Source organism: Onychostruthus taczanowskii, unplaced genomic scaffold (genome assembly GCF_017590055.1).
Source record: "Onychostruthus taczanowskii isolate IOZ18803 unplaced genomic scaffold, ASM1759005v1 scaffold284, whole genome shotgun sequence".
Lineage (NCBI taxonomy): Eukaryota > Metazoa > Chordata > Aves > Passeriformes > Passeridae > Onychostruthus > Onychostruthus taczanowskii.
The window spans coordinates 97795-116835 of record NW_024500173.1 but is presented as its reverse complement, the minus strand read 5'-3'; the positions used below and the strand labels follow the sequence as shown (position 1 = coordinate 116835).

The following is a 19041-nucleotide window of genomic DNA, read 5'->3' as shown; positions in this document are numbered from 1 at the left end:
GCGGGGCCCGCTGAGGCGGCAGCGCCCGCAGGGCTGGCGGGGGCGGTGCCGCCGCCGCTGGAGCCGTGGGTGTCTGCAGCAGAGCAGAGCCCCTCGAACTCCTCCCAATGACGGTCGTGGCGGAGGAGCAGGTGTCTCTCTCAGCCCTGGAGGGGTGGAGGAAGCGGCGGAATCAGCGGCTCCTTTTGCCCACGCTCCAGAGAAGCACAAACCCCTGCTCCGGGGGCGCCTCGGGGAGGGAGCCTGCGGGGACCCCCTCAGGGCGGCGCGGTGCTCGCCCGGCGGTGGCGGAACGGCTGAACGCTTCCTCCCAGCGATTTTGTCCTCCAGAATGGAGGAAAGCGCAGCATACACATGAAAGTGCCGATGCACCCCTGCCTTCCGGTCGTACCAGTCCCAAAAGTAGCGGTCCAGAGGCTACCAGGCTACAAAATTCAGGCAGGAGCTCGTGCCCATTGGAAAGCCATGGCGTCTGGCCCAGTCAAAAAACTCGTAAAATTCCTCTGAGGACACGAGAACTCCATGGTCACAAACCACGTGCCTCCATATCTTAAAAATTACTCTCTCTTCGGAAATCCAGCGCTGAAGCCTACAGACATTTATTCCCAAAGTCAAAGCCCACCCAATCGGGCAGTGCCTGCCAGAACAGCTTGCACAGCCCCCGCCTTTAAGGCTGGGGGGCCAAACTCGGCCGGAAAAGACTGGGTCTCCGCCGAGGCAGTGGCAGGAAAGTGTTAATACCTCTCTGGGGAAAGCAGGCGGCAGTGTCCAGTTTCAGCGGCTGCTCGGGGTCCGCAGGGTCCTAAAGGCTGTCCACGGCTTCTCCCGTCTGTCCCGCCAAGGATCCAGACACGCTTCTGGGAAGATTGGGCAGATTCTTCTGTGCTCAGCCTGGCCGCGAACTCCGCCCAAATTCAGGGTGTTGGTTCCGCAGTCCAGGCTACAGCACACGTCTGCAGTCACCACTTACAGAATCAAAGGCGCCCCTGACGAAGGAGAGGAATGATGCATCTGACTCCACGGATATCAGAAGGCTAATTATTTACTTTATGACACTATATTATTCTATACTACATACATTATATCTAAACTGAATCTGCCAAGCACTCTGCACACAACTGCACTCCACTGCCCTCCTCTCGTGACTCTCTCCTGACTATCAGCAGACAGTCCCAACTCACACGCACACTTGGCCCTGACAGGCCAAGGAAACAAAACACCATCACTTTGGATAAACAGTCTCCGTATTACATTCTACTTTTGCACAACACAGGCACGGCAAATAAGATAAGAATTGTGTTTTCTTTCTCTGATGTTCAGAGAATGTGAAACACAGAAATATTCTTGGGAAGAATTGTGCCTGGCTTTTCTTTGTGAAATGTTGCAACAGTTGGTCTTACCCTTCCTTATACCATTAATATACACACACCCAGCTACACCTTCCAGCCGTAGGCACAGCCTCCTGTCAGGCATCCCCGTGTTCCAACATGGCTTCTCCGGCGGCTGTGGGTGAATTGTTGCATCCCCATGATCTCTGCATGCGGCATCTCCATTGTTGGAGGCACCACTGATTGACTCGGTGGGACATGAAGGAAGCTTCCAGCAGCTTCTCTCAAAACCCAGCCCTGAACCCTCCCTGCTAACAAAACCAGGACCTGCATACCCAAAACAGCTTCAGAAATGGGGTCTGAGATATCCAGGAGCTCAGGTTAACCCAAAATGGGGATAAAGATTTCAAGGGGCTCAGGTGTGCTCAAAAATGAGGCCACATCTGAGAGTGTTCTCTGCTTGGCTGAGCACTGCCTGAGGGCTGGGGCTGCAGCAAGGGGGGACACCCTCTTCCAGTGGTGATGTCCCACAAACAGGGGAGCTCCACAAACCCCTTTGAACACCCAGGGCTCAGCTGACCCTGCCTGGAAGCTGGGAGCCACCAAAACTGCTTTGTCCCTGCCCTCTGCAAATGCACAGGGAGAGGAAACACAAAGGAGAGGCCCAGGAGCTGAGAGAAGGAAAAGAAGAGGTCCCGCCCAGAGCACCGGTACAGGCAGAACAGACCCAGCCTGGGAACAGGGAGTGAATTCACTACCAACCAAATCACAGCAGGACAAGGAGAAGGGAAAGAAATCTCTCCAACACCTTCCCTGCACTCAATAGGGATCACATGGATCAGGGATCACCAGGGCTCTGCCCAGCAGGGGTCACTGGGGATCATCCAGCACGGATCCTCCCATGGGGATGGAGCTGGAGCAGCGCACGAAGCTCTTCCTGCAATTGGGGTACTGGCATGGCTTCCCTTAGTTGTGCTTCCATTGGTGTGGGGTCAAGGCTGAGCTCTGTGAGCTCTTCCCACACTTGGGACACTCGCAGGGCCTCTCCCCAGCGTGGATGGGCTGGTGGGTGACAAGCTTGGAGCTTGGGCTGAAGCTCTTCCCACACTCCCACACTCACAGTGTGTGGATCTTCTCGTCCTTGATGAGGTGGGAGTTCTTACCGGAAATCTCTGCCCAAATTCCAAGAACCTGTAGGGCCGTTCCCTGAGGTGGATCCTATGATGGGTAACTGTCGGAGTCCAGGACATCCCTCTGGATGCCCTGGATTGCTCTGAGACCCTGGCAGGAAGCCAAAAACACCTGAGTTTTCGATTTTGACCTATGGAACAAATTACCAACCTTGTATGATGAATTACAAGTCACAAAATTTTAAGTAGAATGATAATGAATTTATCACAGGGTGAAAAGTGGAATTTTGGGGATTTATAGAATAGGGGTTTAGGAGGCAAGATGGAGGGATTTGGGCATGCCTTGTCCTTCTTCCTTCTTCTTCCTAGCCTCCATCTTCTGTGTGATGCTGGCACTTTTGGATTGGTTTAGAGTAGAAGTAGACAGTCTGACACAGGTGATAGGTATTGGAAAATAATGGTAAATAAAGTACACATAGTTCATAGTATAAAATTTTGCCACCAGCCCAAGGGCGGACAGGGTGCCTCGGACAGACCTGCTAGGCAGACCACTGTGGGTCAGGAAAAGAATGTATTAGATAAGAGAAAATAAACAGTCTTTAAAATCAGGGCCAAGGAACTCTGACTCCTTCTTCGATCATCCGGCTGGGAAAAAAGAGACTTTCTACAGTTCTCAGGGCCATTCTGACCGCAGAAGTCCCGAGAGGTAAGCATGTCAGACTTCCATATGAAGCTCTTCCCACAATCCGTTTTTATTGTCTCATATTGTCCTAATCTCAATTGTTCAAACTTTATTATTCTAATTATATTACTACTATTAAACTTTTAAAATTTAAAAAAACAAGTGATTGGCGTTTTTCACATCATGGAATGTGCCATCACAGTAACTCAATCCGAGACAATTGCATATACAATAATCACAGGTCTCTCTCTATCTATAAAAGCATGTACTGAACTCTGGATACAGCAATGTGCACCAGGACAGGAGTGGAGAGGCTGAACAGACACCAGGGGAGATGTGGAATGTACGGACAGGGCAAACTCTCCAAGGGCTTTAACCTGATTCCCAGCTTTTCTGTGTTTCAAGAGCCTTGACTGCAGGATTTGAAAGCACTGGGATCTCAGCGTGAAGAGCAGAGCAGTCAGAACCAGACACTGCTGTTGGAGTATGTGACACGTTGGTGTTCGTGTGTCTGAGATTTAACACACAACAGACCTCCAGTGCTTCATCAGCCAAACAGCCTGGTTTGTTGTTTCCCACCACCCTTGATGGGCAATTAAAAAACTCCCAGTGCTATAGAGGCACTGGTCTGGTCTCTGCACCTCCCAGGCTCCCAAGCAGTCAAATGCTTGCATTTTGGGAGGGTTGTTATTGGTTGGAACCTCTGTCAGTGAGCCCAGAGGCTGGTTCATGGAGCTGGGCTGGATTTCTTACTTATAACTGGATTAACACTTCTGCAACAAGTCTAGACTTGCGTCCTAGATTGCCAAGCAATGTGTATTCTGTTTACCATGTGTCAGAGCTATGGCAGTGGTCTTCTGCTAAGTGGGCAGATTTCCTGATCTCTTCCACAACCAATCCTCCCTCCAGGGAGACACATGCTGTTCATGGCCATTGAATGGCACTGCATGACTGAGAAGAATTACAGCATCCCACTGTGACATGCTCTGCCCAGAGGGAGCAGCCAAGCATTCCCAGCTGGATAGAACCTGACCTCTTGGGACACCAGAACACCATTGCCCCTGGATTCCCAGAGCAACAGATGCCTCTTCCACTGCATCTTCCGAGGAAGACTACACCCTTGACTGCAGGATTTGAAAGCACTGGGATCTCAGCGTGAAGAGCAGAGCAGTCAGAACCAGACACTGCTGTTGGAGTCAAAGTCTGGACTTGTCACATCTCAGTTTTGAAAATACATTGAACAAAAAACTCCATTACCCACTATTTCCAGCCCATCCCTCCTCACACATAACAAAATACAATGGAATTCTTTCTAAATAAAGTAAAATGAATATTGACAATCTTCCTTCATAAAAGCTCACATTGAGAAAATACAGAATAATGAAGTGTGAAAAAAAAGAAGAAAACATGCTGTCATGTCTCAGGCATTTGGCTCCGTGCCGGCTCAGAGCCGGGCTCTGTCTCCCAGGTGCCCAAGTCCCCGGGCCAGCTCTGAGCAGCCGGGACATTGTGGGGCTGTCATGAATGAGAGTGACTGAGATTGCTTAAAAATCAGTGGCAAGGGCATGAGCAAAATCAGATTTAATGTTTAGCAACAAAGCACAACAAGTTCATTGGCAAGATTCACTCTACTGCCTACAGGACAGCTAAGGCACAAGGGAAAACAAGCAACAAAAAATCCAAACAAAATGCAGACAACCAAAACAGAAATGCACTGAGAACTCTCTAAGAGAGTGTGAGTGGGTGTGTGTTGTGTTAAGTGCGAGGTACAAAAGACAGTGTGGGCAGGGATTAAAGGAACACAGCCTAAAAACAACACTGAGCAGCACTTCAATTTCTACTTTAACTTAACTGATACCTTAGGGCTAGCAATTCAACAGAGCAGTAACACTTAGCATTTAACCTAACTTACAGCTATAACTTCCACATTCTACTTAGCAACTTAACAGAAAAACAAAACTTAACTTGTAACTTATGTTTAACCACTTAGCAAAAGAACAACACTTGGCAGCATTTAAGTAAGCTCACAACACTTGGCAGCATTTAAGTAAAGCTCATAACTATAACTGAACCTTGCTAACAGGCCTAACTTAGATAGCCAAGGTACTTACACATCTAAGAAAGCAGTATTTCTCACAGATTTCCTATAGCATATGTGCGACTTTAGGGGGGTCCTGGCACCTTTTGGGGTTCTCTGGATCCCCTGCTGGTGTTCCTATCAAGGTCTCCCCAGAGCGGGGTGACATGTGGGAACACACGGGGGTCCCCATTCCCCATCCATCCTGGGGTCAGTTCTGCTCCCTCCCCCTCCAATCTCGATACCCCCGCGGGGTCCCCCCAGTCCCTCCCCAGTGCCCCCCATAAACTGGACTGGGTTTAACTGGGAAGCTTTACTGGGAACACTGGAAGCAGCTGGGCGGGGCAGAGTGACAGCGGGGCTGGGGGGACACACGACCCCCCCAAAATCAGGGCGGGGACGGAGCGGGGGGGTCCCGGCCGGGCCCGAGGCCACGGGGAGGGGCTGCGGCCGGCGGCGGCTCAGGAGCTCTGTGGGCAGAGAAAAGGGGGGGACACCGGGCTGGGGGCCCCGGGGGGAGCACACCCGCTCCGGGGCAGGGGGGACACGACCCTCGGGACCCCCCCTCACCTTCTTGCACAGGTAGAAGCCGACAGGAGGACAAAGCGTGGGCGCTGGGCCCGGGGGAAGCACGAGAAGTGCGGGAGGAGAAGGAGTCGGGAAGAGAAAGGAACGGGAGAAGGGCCCCGATTAGAGAGAGAGGAGAAGGAGGCGGGATTAGGAAAAGGAGGACGAGCGGGAGGAAGAGGAGGGAGAGAGGAAGAGGAGGAGCAGGAAGAGGTGGAGAAAGACGAGGGAGGAGAAGGAAGCTCGTGCGGGGCTCTCGCTGCTGTGCAGCACTCCGGGCCCTGAGCGCCGCCTCGCCCTGCCCCTCTCCGTCCCGCAGGTGAGCTGGGAGCGGAAGCTCGCCCCGGATATACCGGGGGGTTCCTGGCGGGCTTTCTGCGGGGTGTGTATTTAGAGGAGAGCTCCAAAGGTAAACCACACGTGTCCGTTGAGCGGATAACGGGGTTCCCGATCGGTTGGGGGTTTTTAGGAGGGGCGCAGGTGGTTGCTGTCGGCAGAGCGCGGGCGGGGGGCTGTGGGATCCCCGGATCGTCCCTAAGAGAGATCCCGGAGAGGGGGAGAGCAGGAGCCACGGGACCCCCATCAGCCCAGGAAGGGGGACCCAGGAAACACCACAGTGTGAAGATCACAGAGGGGGAACTCCTGGGAGGGTATTTTGGGCTGAATCTTGGTAGTTTGAAGAGTTTTAGAGACACAACATGCCTGGTAACTTGCTGAGATGGTCAGGAGAAACCCCCATCCCAAGACACTCACCCCTTGTTTCTCCCCCAAACCAGGATTTGTCATTCCCAAGCCGGGTCTGGATGGAGGAGGAGGAAAAGGCCTGGAGATTCCGTACAAGGAGGGGCTGCAAACCCAGCCCAGGGAGCTGCGGGGAGGAAAGAGCCCCCCTGAGCCAGGAAGGCGGCCGAAGGCTCTACAAATGTGGGGAGTGTGGGAAGAGCTTCAGCAAGAGCTCCGGCCTAGTCCAGCACCAGGTGACCCACACTGGGGAAAAGCCCTACGAGTGCTTGCAGTGTGGGCAGAGCTTCAGCTGGAGCTCCAGTCTGACCAAGCACCAGAAGATCCATAGTGGGGAATGCCCCTATGAGTGCTTGGAGTGTGGAGACGCTTCAGTGTGAGGTTCTCCCTGATACACCACCAGAGAATTCACACTGGAGAGCGGCCTTTTGAGTGTTTGGAATGTGGGAAGAGCTTCATCCACAACTCCAGCCTGCAGAGCCACCAGAAGGTCCATACTGGGGAACGGCCCTATAAATGCATGGAATGTGAGAAGAGCTTCAGCAATAGCTTTTGTCTGATTCGTCACCAGATAATTCACACAGGGGAACGGCCCTACACGTGTAGAAAATGTCTAAAGAGCTTCAGTGACTACTCCAACCTCATCAGCCACCAGCGGCTGCACTCTGAGGAACGGCCCTACAAGTGTGAGGACTGTGGGAAGAGCTTCAAGCTCACATCCTACCTCAGCCGCCACCAGAAGATGCACAACGGGGAGAGGCCCTATGAGTGTCCCAGGTGTGGGAAGAGGTTTCGGATCTGTGCCCATCTCCTCCAACATCAGTCAGCACACACAGAGGAGAGGCCCTTCTGCTGCCCTGACTGTGGGAAGGGCTTCAAACGCAATGCCCACCTCACCACCTACCAGCGCATCCACACCGGGGAGAGGCCCTACGAGTGTCCTGAGCATGGGAAGAGCTTCTGCAGGAGCTCTCGCTTGACCCGACACCAACAGAGGCACCACTAAGGGAAGCCCTGCAAGTGCCCCAAGTGCAGGAAGAGCTTCGTTCACTCCTCCAGCTCCATCCCCCATGGGAGGATCCACGTTGGATGATCCCCAGTGACCCTGTTGGGCAGAGCCCTGGTGATCTGTGGTTCTGGCTGGGGGTGCTTCACATCTTCCTGTCTCCTCATGGGCACCTGGATGAATGCAGGGGCAGAAACATCCATTGGGATGCAGACTGAGAATGGGAATTACATACTGATGGCCCCTGGAGATCCATGGGGATGCAGAGATCCCCCTGCAGCCCCTGGAGCAGCCCCCTGGAGAAGCCCCCTGGAGAAGGGGGATACCTGAGAGGAGCCTGTAACCCCATGGGAGACCCATGGACAGACGGGTTCCTGCTGGAGCAGCCTGTCCTGGAAGGACTGTTCCCGTGGCAGAGTGGCCCACGCTGCAGCAGCTGCAGGGGGCTTGCCCCATGGGAAGGACTCACGTTGGAGAAGTTCCTGGAGAACTTTCCTGTGGGAGGGACTCCAGTACTGAGAAGGGAATGATTCCTGTCCCTGAGCAGAGGGAGAAGCAATGGGGAGATGAACTGAGCATGGCCCCATTCCCTGTCTCCCTGGACTGTCGGAGTAGGAGGTGCAGCTGGAAGGAGGGAACGGTGGGGGAAGGTGTTTTGAAGGGGTTTTCTTCTATTTCTTATTATCCTGCTCTGAGTTTGTTAGCAATAAATTCAGTTAATATCTCCAGTTTCAAGCCTCTTTTGCCCATGATGATGTTTGATGAGGGATCTGTCCTGGTCCTTACATCACCTCCTGAACCCCTGGTTAAATTTTGTCTCCTGTGTCCCGCTGTGCAGGGCAGTGAGAGCGGCTTTGGTGGGTGCCCGGCATCGGGCCGGCATCACCGCACTCCAATGGGACATGTCCTCGTGTGGCCCTGGGCTATGGTGACACTGTCGCTGTTGCTTTTGGCTTTCTTATGATTTTATCTTTTGCAATACATGCTTGTGAAGTGCCCCCGGTGTCCCTCGTGCTCCCCTGGCGCCGGCAGCCCCGTCCCTTCCCTGCTCCCCCTGCCACGTTCCATCCCGGCTGAAGGAGCCCTGGAGCTGCCGTGGGGGCCGTGGGGCTGCCCCGGGGGCGGCGCCCCGAGCCGGGGCCCCTTCCCATAGCTCCCGGTCTGCCCTGGAGCCTGGAGCAGCCAGCGAGGGCTTCAGCTGGGACGGCAGAGAGGCACTGCTGGGGGGTCCCACATCAGTTCTATTTGGTTGGTAGTTCCCAACCTGGGGAAAAATAATTTCAGGAGTTTTCTGCTAAAACCTGTCCCATCCTCTGCTCAGCCATAGGGGTTTGGGGTGGTTTTCCCTTTTTGGGGGAAATCAAAGCGATGTGGAGCTGAGCCCTGGGGCAGCCCCGAGGGAGAAAGTGTGGGACTGACTGGGACCGTTCCTCCCCTCCATTCTCACCAGTCAGCGCTCAAGGACAAGGAGTGATGGGAGAATCAGCTGGGTGAGGTGCAGGTTGGGTAGACGGGACAAACTGCCCCAGCCCTTGCAACGTGCTGCTCTCCCAGGAAATGTTGAGATTTGCACACCCTGGAATGTCCTGGCCTGGGCAGGAGGCTGAGGAACCGCTGCTGCCCTGAACCACCAGGAGCTTGGGGTCACCTGGAGCTGGAGGCACTGGGAGCTGTGTCTGAGGCTGGGAAGGAGCAGGGACACACCTGCAGCCCTGAGCTGCAGGAGCTCAGCCCGGAGCAGGGGATGCCTGAGAGAGACCCCGAGCCTCTCTCTTCAGATCTTCTCTCTCTTCAGCCTCTTTCAGATCTTCCCCCTATGGGAAGCCCCTGCAGAGCTATTGAAGTGGCTCCTGGCGGGTCCTGTGAGCCCGTGGTGGATCCCCCTGGAGCAGCCCATTCCCGAGGGACTGGGTCCCGTGGAAGGGACCCCAGGCTGGAGCAGGACAAGGATTCTTGACCCTGAGGCTGTGACATGGCCTGGTTGTGACCCCCATCCCCTGTGCCTCTCGGTGGGGAGGAGGGAGGGAATCTGGGAGAAAGCAAAGACCGGGAAGCAGGCAGAGGCTAGGGGAAGTGTTTATGGTAGGATTTGGTTAACTTTTCCTTCTGCACTGATTTGATTGGCAATTGTCCTGGTTTAAAAGATAGGTGTCTGCCAAGGAAGGCAGAAAACTTCCTGGAACGGAAAAGATGACCCCCTCCCTCCAAAATATTATACCTTTGGAAATTATGGAGCTTTCAGGCACAGATATGGGAAAAGAAATAATAGCTTTTTACTAGAATGTTTACTAGAATATATATATATATATATGTATATATATATGTATATGTATATATATGTGTGTATATATATATATAACTACACGGACAAACAAGACCAACAGCACCACAGACCAACAAATCCTAATCCCAGCCCTTTCCCCCCATCGAGCCCAGATTTCCCCTTTGGTGCAGTTACAATCGTGACCGGACGGGGACACCGCTCCTTTGGGGATCCCCGGGTCAGCGACCTGTCCCCGCACCGCCCCCCCAGCAGCGAAGGCAGGCGGGTCCCATCGGGCAGCGCCGGACCTGGTGCCACCCCCGGCAGCCGCAGGGACGGCGACAAGGGGCAGCGAGGCGACAGCGCAGCCCCGTCCCGGGAAACGGGCGCCGCTCTCCGCACACCCGTGAGCGCTCGCTCTCCCTGCCATCCCCAGCCCCCAGAGTCCCGGAGTGCACCGCAATACCTCTCGAGGTATTCCTGCAATTCCCGAGGAAAATTTCCCCCCAGACAGAGAAGTCACCCCCCGACCAAGACTTCCAAACTCTCCATTCTCTGGCTGAGCCATTCCCGTGGTGTGTGAGAGTGCGTGGCCATTTCGTTTGTTTGTCCCTGTTTATCTCCCCTCTCTCCCCATCACTGTTTTTTTTGTTCAAGTAGAAGATAGGATAAGAAATTGCCTGACCGGAAAAACCCAAACATTCAAACAACAACAACAACAACAACAACAACACCTTATCCCCAACAATAATAAATTCAATTAATTTCCCCAAGTCAGACGTATTCTGCCCATGAGTGACCTCTCCCTGTCCTTACCCTGACCTTGGAGCCTCTCCTTGTGCTCTGTTCCCTGCCCAGCCTCAGGACAGCAGTGACAGAGCGGTTTTGGTGTCACCGGGCACCCGGCCAGACCCAGACAATCCCAATAATCGCTGCAATAATTCGCTCCAACATTAACCAGCCCCACGGCGGGTCCAGCTGCAGGGGCAGGCAGCTGGGAAAAATGGGACACAGGGAGAGGTGTGGTGCCAGTGGGTGAAATCTCCTCCCCCTGAACTGTCAGGGGGAGGAGGAGGGAGAATCTGCTGCAAAGTAAAGGGGAGAGAAGAAAGCACAGGGCTGGAGCTGGGGAAGGCGGTTGAGCAGCCGGGGATTTTCCTTTTTTGCTCTGTGGGGTGGAAGGGAGTGGTGTAAAATCTGTCAAGAAAAAAAGAGGAGAAAGAGCGGGTGATGGAAAGTGCTGACAATTTGGATTCAATTTACCTGTCTGAAGTACAAACGCCAACAGTCTCCGAGCAGTGACAGATGCGATGTGTGTGCTCTGCCGCTCCCCCGGCTGCAGCCCGTCTGTTAAAACCCCAGCAGCATCTTCCCGGGGGCTGCTTCGCTTTTTGGGGCCATTCGTGGCAATTGCGCGGGGTTTTTTTAACTTTGCTCTGTTTTTTCGAGACAAGAGGGACCCTGTTGTGGGGAGGCCCTGCGTCAGGCGCCTCTGGGCTGTTTTGAGGCAGGGGGAGCCCAGAGAGGCAGTGTGGAAAAGGGCGGGGGAGCAGGATTTATAAAGGGGCTCCGCAGGGCCGCCTCTCTGTGGGGCCGAAGCCACCCCACACCGTGATGGAAGCCTTGGGGCGGATTCCAGTGAAAGGACTCAGCAGGACTGGTGTAGGAATGGTTATAAAAGGCAAGATCCTCGCCGAGCTTTGCAGCCGAGGAAATCCCACCTGGGGGAGTTTTGCTCTCTGTTCGTGATGTGGCTTGAACACAGCAGAGAGCAGAGCCAGGAAATGTCACCGCCCATTTGTGCAGGCGGTTGTTGTGCTGCGACGGCGGCCCCCGCTCCCACATCCTCCCCTGCTGGCTCCCACATCCTCCCCGACCTGTCTCCCACATCCCCGACCTGGCTCCCACATCCCCACCTGGCTCCCACATCTCCACTTGGCTCCCGCATTCCCCACCTGGCTCCCACATCCCTGACCGGGCTCTTGCATCCCCACCTGGCTCCCACATCCCCACCTGGCTCCCACATCCCCACCTGGCTCCCGCATCCCCACCTGGCTCCCACATCCCCACCTGGCTCCCGCATCCCCACCTGGCTCCCGCATCCCCACCTGGCTCCCGCATCCCGCCTGAGCGTTTCTCCCGGCCCCCAGATCAGAGTTCGGTGGCTTCTCTCTAGCAGATCCACTGCAATTCCAAGCTGCAGTCCTGAAGGATGATTCTGCTGCTCCTGATCGTCCTACAGTCGCCAGGTCTCTCTCTGAGGTCCATCTGGAACCTGCGGCTCCAGGAGGGAGCCCGGATCATGCCCGGAGTCTGTCGGCCCCTCCCGGCCTCCGCGCTGCCCCCGGCGCTCACCGGGGCCGGTCCAGGCGGAGCCGCTCAGCCATGTCCAGGACATGGGATGGAGAAGCGGTCACATTGCCGGCCATGGATGACAGATCCCATTTTGGGGTGACCATCCATGGCGCGACAGTGTCACCACTTCTTCCTCTCCCCCAGGAACTCCCGAATGAAGCCCTGCGCTACCTCTGGATCAGGCTCTTAGTGCCTGCGGCTGGGACGGGCTGGACGTGGCTGAACAGCTCCTGCGCGGACCGGCACCGATGAGCACTGGGGGCAGTGCTGGGGGCCAAGGGGACACTCCACTGTCCCCCGAGGGATGCCCGGGGGTGACTCGGGCTCTCTCCTGCACCCGCAGGTTTCAGGTGGACCCCAGGGAGCAACCGGGAGATTGTGGGGCAATCGGTGGCAACAGAATCCTTCCTCAGGACTGCGGCTCGGCTTCGCAGCGGCTCTGTCAGAGAGAAACCACCAAACTCTGACCTGGGGGCCAGGAGAGATGCTCAGGTGGGGATGTGGGAGCCAGGTGGGGATGTGGGAACCAGGTGGGGAATGTGGGATTCAGGTGGGAATGTGGGATTCAGGTGGGAATGCGGGAGCCAGCGGGGGCGGATGTGGGAACTGCTGTCGCTGCACAACAACCAGCACAAATGGGCGGTGACGTTCCCTGGCTCTGCTCTCTGCTGCGTTCAAACCACATCATGAACAAAGAGCAAAACACCCCAAATGGGATTCCCTTGGCAGCAAAGCTCAGCGAGGCTGAGCTTTTTTTATACAAACCAGTCCTTCTGAGTCCTTTCACTAGAATCCGCCCCAAGGCATCAATCACAAGATCTTCAGTCGCTCCCTCGGAGCGGTGCTGTAACACAAAATTGGCATTGGACACCGCAGGTGGCCCCAGCCTCTTCTTCCTCTTCTTCCTCCAGACGGGATTGAGCCCCTGCCGCCGCCCGGCTCCTTGTGCTGCTCTCTCGGCGAGCCCCTGCCAGGATCTTGAGCCATCCAGGGCATCCAGAGGGATGTCCTGGGTTCCGGCACCGCTCCTGCCCCACACGTGAGGGCCGAGCCCAGGAGCGACCGCAGGGTGGGGAGGGACCCGCTGGACAGGGCAGGGACCGAGCCCATGTGGAGCTGAGCTGTCATCTCGAAACGAGGGAATCCAACGTGGGTGCTGGGACTTCTGTAATCTCAAGGTGTTACTTGGTACTCAACACTTTTGTTTTGGCAATATGAGGCCCTTCAGCAGCAATGTCTCTCCCAGCCACTGGTTTCTGGCTCAGAACCAGCTTGAAACGTGGACAAGAAACCCAAAGTCCCAGCAGAAAAAGCTCTGCCGATAACTTCTTTTATTTCACAATTATATTTATTATATATTAATTATATTTTTTATATCAGATACGTTTAACTTTTTAAAAATTTTTCTATAATCGCGTGTTTATTCTCTATTTACCCCCTCACCTGCTGCCGCTCCGATGCCATCAGGCCCTGGCTCGAAGGGAAAGCACAAAACCCTCTGGAAATAAAGCTGGTCTGGGGGAAAACCCTGCAGGGGGGATTGAATCCCACAGACAGCGCTGGCTGAGAATTGGAGATTCCAAATGCTCCAAGGGGAGGAACTGTGCTGGGGCCTCGGGTCCTCCCTGGGGGCACCTCTGAGATTCCTGAGCAGAGCCACCCCTCCCACTCCCCAAAATTGGCAGGTTTGGGGCAGCTGAGGCAAAGAGCTAGAAAAGGGACTGGAAAGGGGATGGAGCTTGAGAGGACCCCTCAGCCAGCACCCGGAAAGGAGGGGCTTTCTGCAGGAAAGCCATAGGAAAATCATCCAGAAACCAAGAAAATAATGATGAATATTTTAACTCTTTCCGCTCCTGTTTCCAGAAGTTCCCGCCGGGTCCTGCTGGGAGGAGTCAGAGGTGGGGAGGGGACTCAGAGCCTAATCGGGGAGAAAAGTTCAATTGGGGTGAGGAAACTTTTATTGTGGGGAGAAAATGTAAATGGAGGGGATTTGAATGGGAGGGGATGATTTGAACTGGGGAGAGAAAATGAAGTTCGGGGAGGAGCCCCCCAGCCCTGGGCCGTGTCCTGAAGGTGCTGCCAGTGGTTCTGCCCCGCTCCGAACCCCCAGGCTGGAGGGGTGGAGCTGCCGCTGCTCCCCACGAATGGCATGGGACAGAAACTCCAGTCAAGCTTTTATGTTCCCAGTCATTCCCGACAAGATCCCAGCTGCCCCCAACATGGTCCCATTTTCTCCCAGTCAGGCCCTGTATGGTTCCTTCCAATCTCAGTCCCTCCCAGTAGGAGTCCAGCACGACCTCAGTCACTTCCAGTATGAACCCAGTCACTCCTAGAATGTTATTTGCCCACATCATGGTCTCAGTTGCTCCAGCCATGATCCCAGTACGAGTCCAGTCACCCCCAGTATGATCCCAGTAACTTCCAGACACTCCCAGTATGAGTCTGATTTCACCCCTATTACCCCCAGCATGATCCCAGTCACACACAGATACTCCCAGTATTATTTAAGTCACTCCAAGTATGACACTGTCAGTCCCACTATTACCCCAACATGGGCCACCTGCTCCCAATAGGATCCCAGCTGCCTCCTGCATTTTTCCAATTGTGCTTTTTCACCACTACTATGGTTCCAGTCATTTCCAGTACGATTCCAGTCAGTCTCAGTATGATCCCAATCATGCCCATTGTATCCCAACAGCACCCAGTTGCCATCAGCATGATCACAGTAGCCTTCAATGTGGTCCCAGTATATCCCAGTATGATCCCTGCTGCCCCAAATCCATTCCTGCTGTGTCCTGGTCCTGGTGTATCCTGGTGTCCCAGTCTGTCCCAGCCCATCCCAGCCTGTCACATTCCGTCGGGGCCCTCCTGGGCAGCCGCGGCCGTTCCCGGGATCCTGCCCACGAGCAGCCACGGAAAGCTCCCCCAAGATGCTGACGGGGATTTATTTTGGGCTGAATCTTGGTAGTTTGAAGAGTTTTAGAGACACAACATGCCTGGTAACTTGCTGAGATGGTCAGGAGAAACCCCCATCCCAAGACACTCACCCCTTGTTTCTCCCCCAAACCAGGATTTGTCATTCCCAAGCCGGGTCTGGATGGAGGAGGAGGAAAAGGCCTGGAGATTCCGTACAAGGAGGGGCTGCAAACCCAGCCCAGGGAGCTGCGGGGAGGAAAGAGCCCCCCTGAGCCAGGAAGGCGGCCGGAGATCCAGGCAGAGCTCGGAGCTGGTGGAGAAGCCTCATGGCAGGGAGAAGCCCTACAAGTGCTTGGAATGTGGGAAGGGCTTCAGCCAGAGCTCCAACCTGATCCGGCACCAGGTGATCCACACTGAAGAACAGCCCTACACCTGCTTGGAATGTGGGAAGGGCTTCAGACAGAGCTCCCACCTAACTCGGCACCAGGTGATCCACAGTGGGGAAAAGCCCTATGAGTGCATGGAATGTGGGAAGAGCTTCAGGTGGGACTCTGACCTCAACAAGCACCACAAGATCCACACTGGAGAACGGCCCTATGAATGTAGGGAATGTGGGAAAAGCTTCAGCCAGAGCTCCAGGCTCATCCGGCACCAGACAATCCACACTGGGGAACGGCCCTATGAGTGCAGGGAATGTGGGAAGCGTTTTAATCGCAACTCCCACCTCATCAGGCACCTGCGCTGCCACACTGGGGAGCGGCCCTACAAGTGCTCGGAGTGTGGGAAGAGCTTTAGACGGAGCTCCAGCCTGAACGTCCACTGGCGCATCCACACCGGGGAGAAGCCCTATGAATGTCCTGAGTGTGGGAAGAGGTTTCGGACCACCACGAAACTCCTCCAGCATCAGCCAACACACGCAGAGGAGAGGCCCTTCCACTGCCATGACTGTGGGAAGGGCTTCACCCGCAACTCCCACCTTGTCAGCCATCAGCGCACCCACACCGGGGAGAAGCCCTACAAGTGCTTGGAGTGTGAGAAGAGCTTCAGCACAAGCTCTGACCTGATCCAGCACCAGATAATCCACACTGGGGAACGGCCCTACGAGTGTGAGGAATGTGGGAAGAGCTTCAACCGCATCTCCAACCTCAACACACACCTCAAGATCCACACTGGGGAACGGCCCTACAAATGTGAGGAATGTGGGAAGAACTTCAGGCGCAGCTCCCACCTCATGAGCCACCAGAAGATCCACACTGGCAAACGTGAATGGCCGTATGAGTGCTTGGAATGTGGGAAGAGCTTCAGCACTAGCTCCGACCTCATTAAGCATCAGAGGATCCACTCTGGGGAGCGACCCTATGAATGTGGGGAGTGTGGGAAGAGCTTCAGCCAGAGCTCCAACCTCATTCGCCACCAAACAACCCACACCAGGGAACGGCCCTACAGGTGCTTGGAATGTGGGAAGGGCTTCAACCGCAACTCCCACCTCATCAGGCACCAGCAGATCCACACCAGGCAGAGGCCCTGAGTGTGGGAAGAGCTTCTCCAGGAGCTCTCACTTGACCCAACACCAATGGAGGCGCCACTAAGGGAAGCCGTGGAAGTGCCCTGAGTGCGGGAAGAGCTTCATGCACTGCTCCAGCTCCATCCCCATGGGAGGATCCACGTTGGATGATCCCCAGTGACCCCCACTGGGCAGAGCCCTGGTGAGCCCATTCCAGGTGATCCCTGTTGGGTGAGGGGAAGGTGTTGGAGAAATGTCTTTCCCTTCTTCTTGTACTGCTGTGATTTGGTTGGTAATAAATCCCCTCCCTGTGCCCAGGCTGGGTCTCTGACGCCCATGCCACTTTTGATGATTGACCTCTCCCAGTCTTATCCCAACCCAGGAACTCTTGGTTAAATTTTCTTTCCCCTGTGCAGCTGCGGGGGGCAGGGACAGAGTGGCTTTGGTGGGTGGCTTACATCAGGCCAGTGTCACCTATGGGCACCCCTGAGATCCCAGTGTGGTTCTGCGTTGCCCCCTCCTCCTCCCCAGGCTGCAGTGTGATCTGAGAAATGTTTGTTAGGTCTTGTCCTTGGAAACAGTATCTGGGTTTTGCTCTTTGCAAGCTTATCAGAAATAATGTCTGCTCCCAGGAATTGCTAAAAGGCTCCTGTTTTCCTTATGGAAAATATTCCTTGGAAAATTTTCCTTGGAAAATAGTCCTCTTGCCTGAATGGCACAACATTCCTTTCTCACACTTTTAGAGGAAGTGCCAAGCCAAACTGTGGCTGGGATGAAACATCGTTGTGACTGAAGCCCACTCTCTTCTGACCCTATCAATAGTGGTCCGAAAGGAGACCTTTTGAGCTCTCCTGGGCCACCACGGGCTGTGACCAGCAATCTCCCTCTGAGGGGGCCTCTCAGAGCCAGCAAACCCTCGGGTTTGCTCTGCCTGCAGGATCACCAAACACGGCGTGTCCCGGGCCGATATCCCTGCTCCTCAAGGCCCCATCCTTCACCCAGCAGGAGATGCAAAAGCACCTGAAGGGAGGATGTCACCGACCTCCGAGGGGAATTTTTCACAGGTACCTTGCTTGCACTGACAGTTTCTGTCTGTGTGCGTGCCCCTGCACATATGCTATAGGAAATCTGGGAGAAATACTGCTTTCTGAGATGTCTAAGTACCTTGGATATCTAAGTTAGGCCTGTTAGCAAGGTTCAGTTATAGTTAGGAGCTTACTTCAATGCTGCTAAGTGTTGTTTTGCTAAGTGGTAAAACATGAGTTATAAGTTAAGTTTTGTTTTTCTGTTAAGTTGCTAAGTAGAATGTGGAAGTTATAGCTGTAAGTTAGGTTAAATGCTAAGTGTTACTGCTCTGTTGAATTGCTAGCCCTAAGGTATCAGTTAAGTTAAAGTAGAAATTGAAGTGCTGCTCAGTGTTGTTTTTAGGCTGTGTTCCTTTAATCCCTGCCCACACTGTCTTTTGTACCTCGCACTTAACACAACACACACCCACTCACACTCTCTTAGAGAGTTCTCAGTGCATTTCTGTTTTGGTTGTCTGCATTTTGTTTGGATTTTTTGTTGCTTGTTTTCCCTTGTGCCTTAGCTGTCCTGTAGGCAGTAGAGTGAATCTTGCCAATGAACTTGTTGTGCTTTGTTGCTAAACATTAAATCTGATTTTGCTCATGCCCTTGCCACTGATTTTTAAGCAATCTCAGTCACTCTCATTCATGACAGCCCCACAATGTCCCACATCACCGAGGGCCCTGGCAGGGACCCGTGTCACAAAGGGCCACAGCCGGCACCCAGCAAGGGAGGGACAGAGTGGAACGGGCACGGAGCAGCCCCGGCCCTGTGGCCTTGTGGCCCCTGCGGTGCCCAGAGCCCTGGGAGGCTTTGGCCAGGGTGCCAGGACAGCCCCAGCCCGGCCCTGCCCAGTCCTGGGCTCAGCCCGGGCTCTTCGGGGCAGCAGGAATTGGCCGGCCGGCCATGCCGTGGTGTTTGCGGTGTCCAGCGGCATCTCAGGGTAGTGTGCAGGGGTCAGGACCCCCAAAACCTCTCACAGACACCCCAAGCCCCTCCAAGCAGGGGTTGGGGTGTCTGTGAGAGGTTTTGGGGTTCCAAGGGAGTCCAAGAGAGTTTGGACTCCCAAACTCTCTTCCAATCCCTTCCCAGCCCCACCAGGACTCACCAAGACCTCTTCCAGTCCCTTCCTAGCATAAACAACCTCATTCCAAGCCCCACTTTTGCATCCCATATGTCATTCTAGCCCTTCCAGGCTCATTCACATCCAGTTACACTCAGCACGCCCCAAATTCCCACCATGACCCCTGGAACCCCATCCCACCTTCCCCAACATCCTTCAAACTCCTTCTCAGCCCTTCCAGACCCCGAGCTCCTCTCCCAGTTTAAGCCAGGCTTCATCTCCCTTAAACTCCCTGTCAAACTCCCTCGCTGTTACTCCCAGCACACCCCAATCCCCCTCCCAGC

General features: G+C 54.6%; 1 pseudogene; it reads left to right on the top strand.

Moving 5' to 3' along the window:
- The first annotated feature begins 6571 nt into the window (after nt 1–6571).
- LOC121337729 lies at nt 6572–17529 on the top strand (annotated as a pseudogene).
- Nucleotides 17530–19041: the final 1512 nt, after the last annotated feature.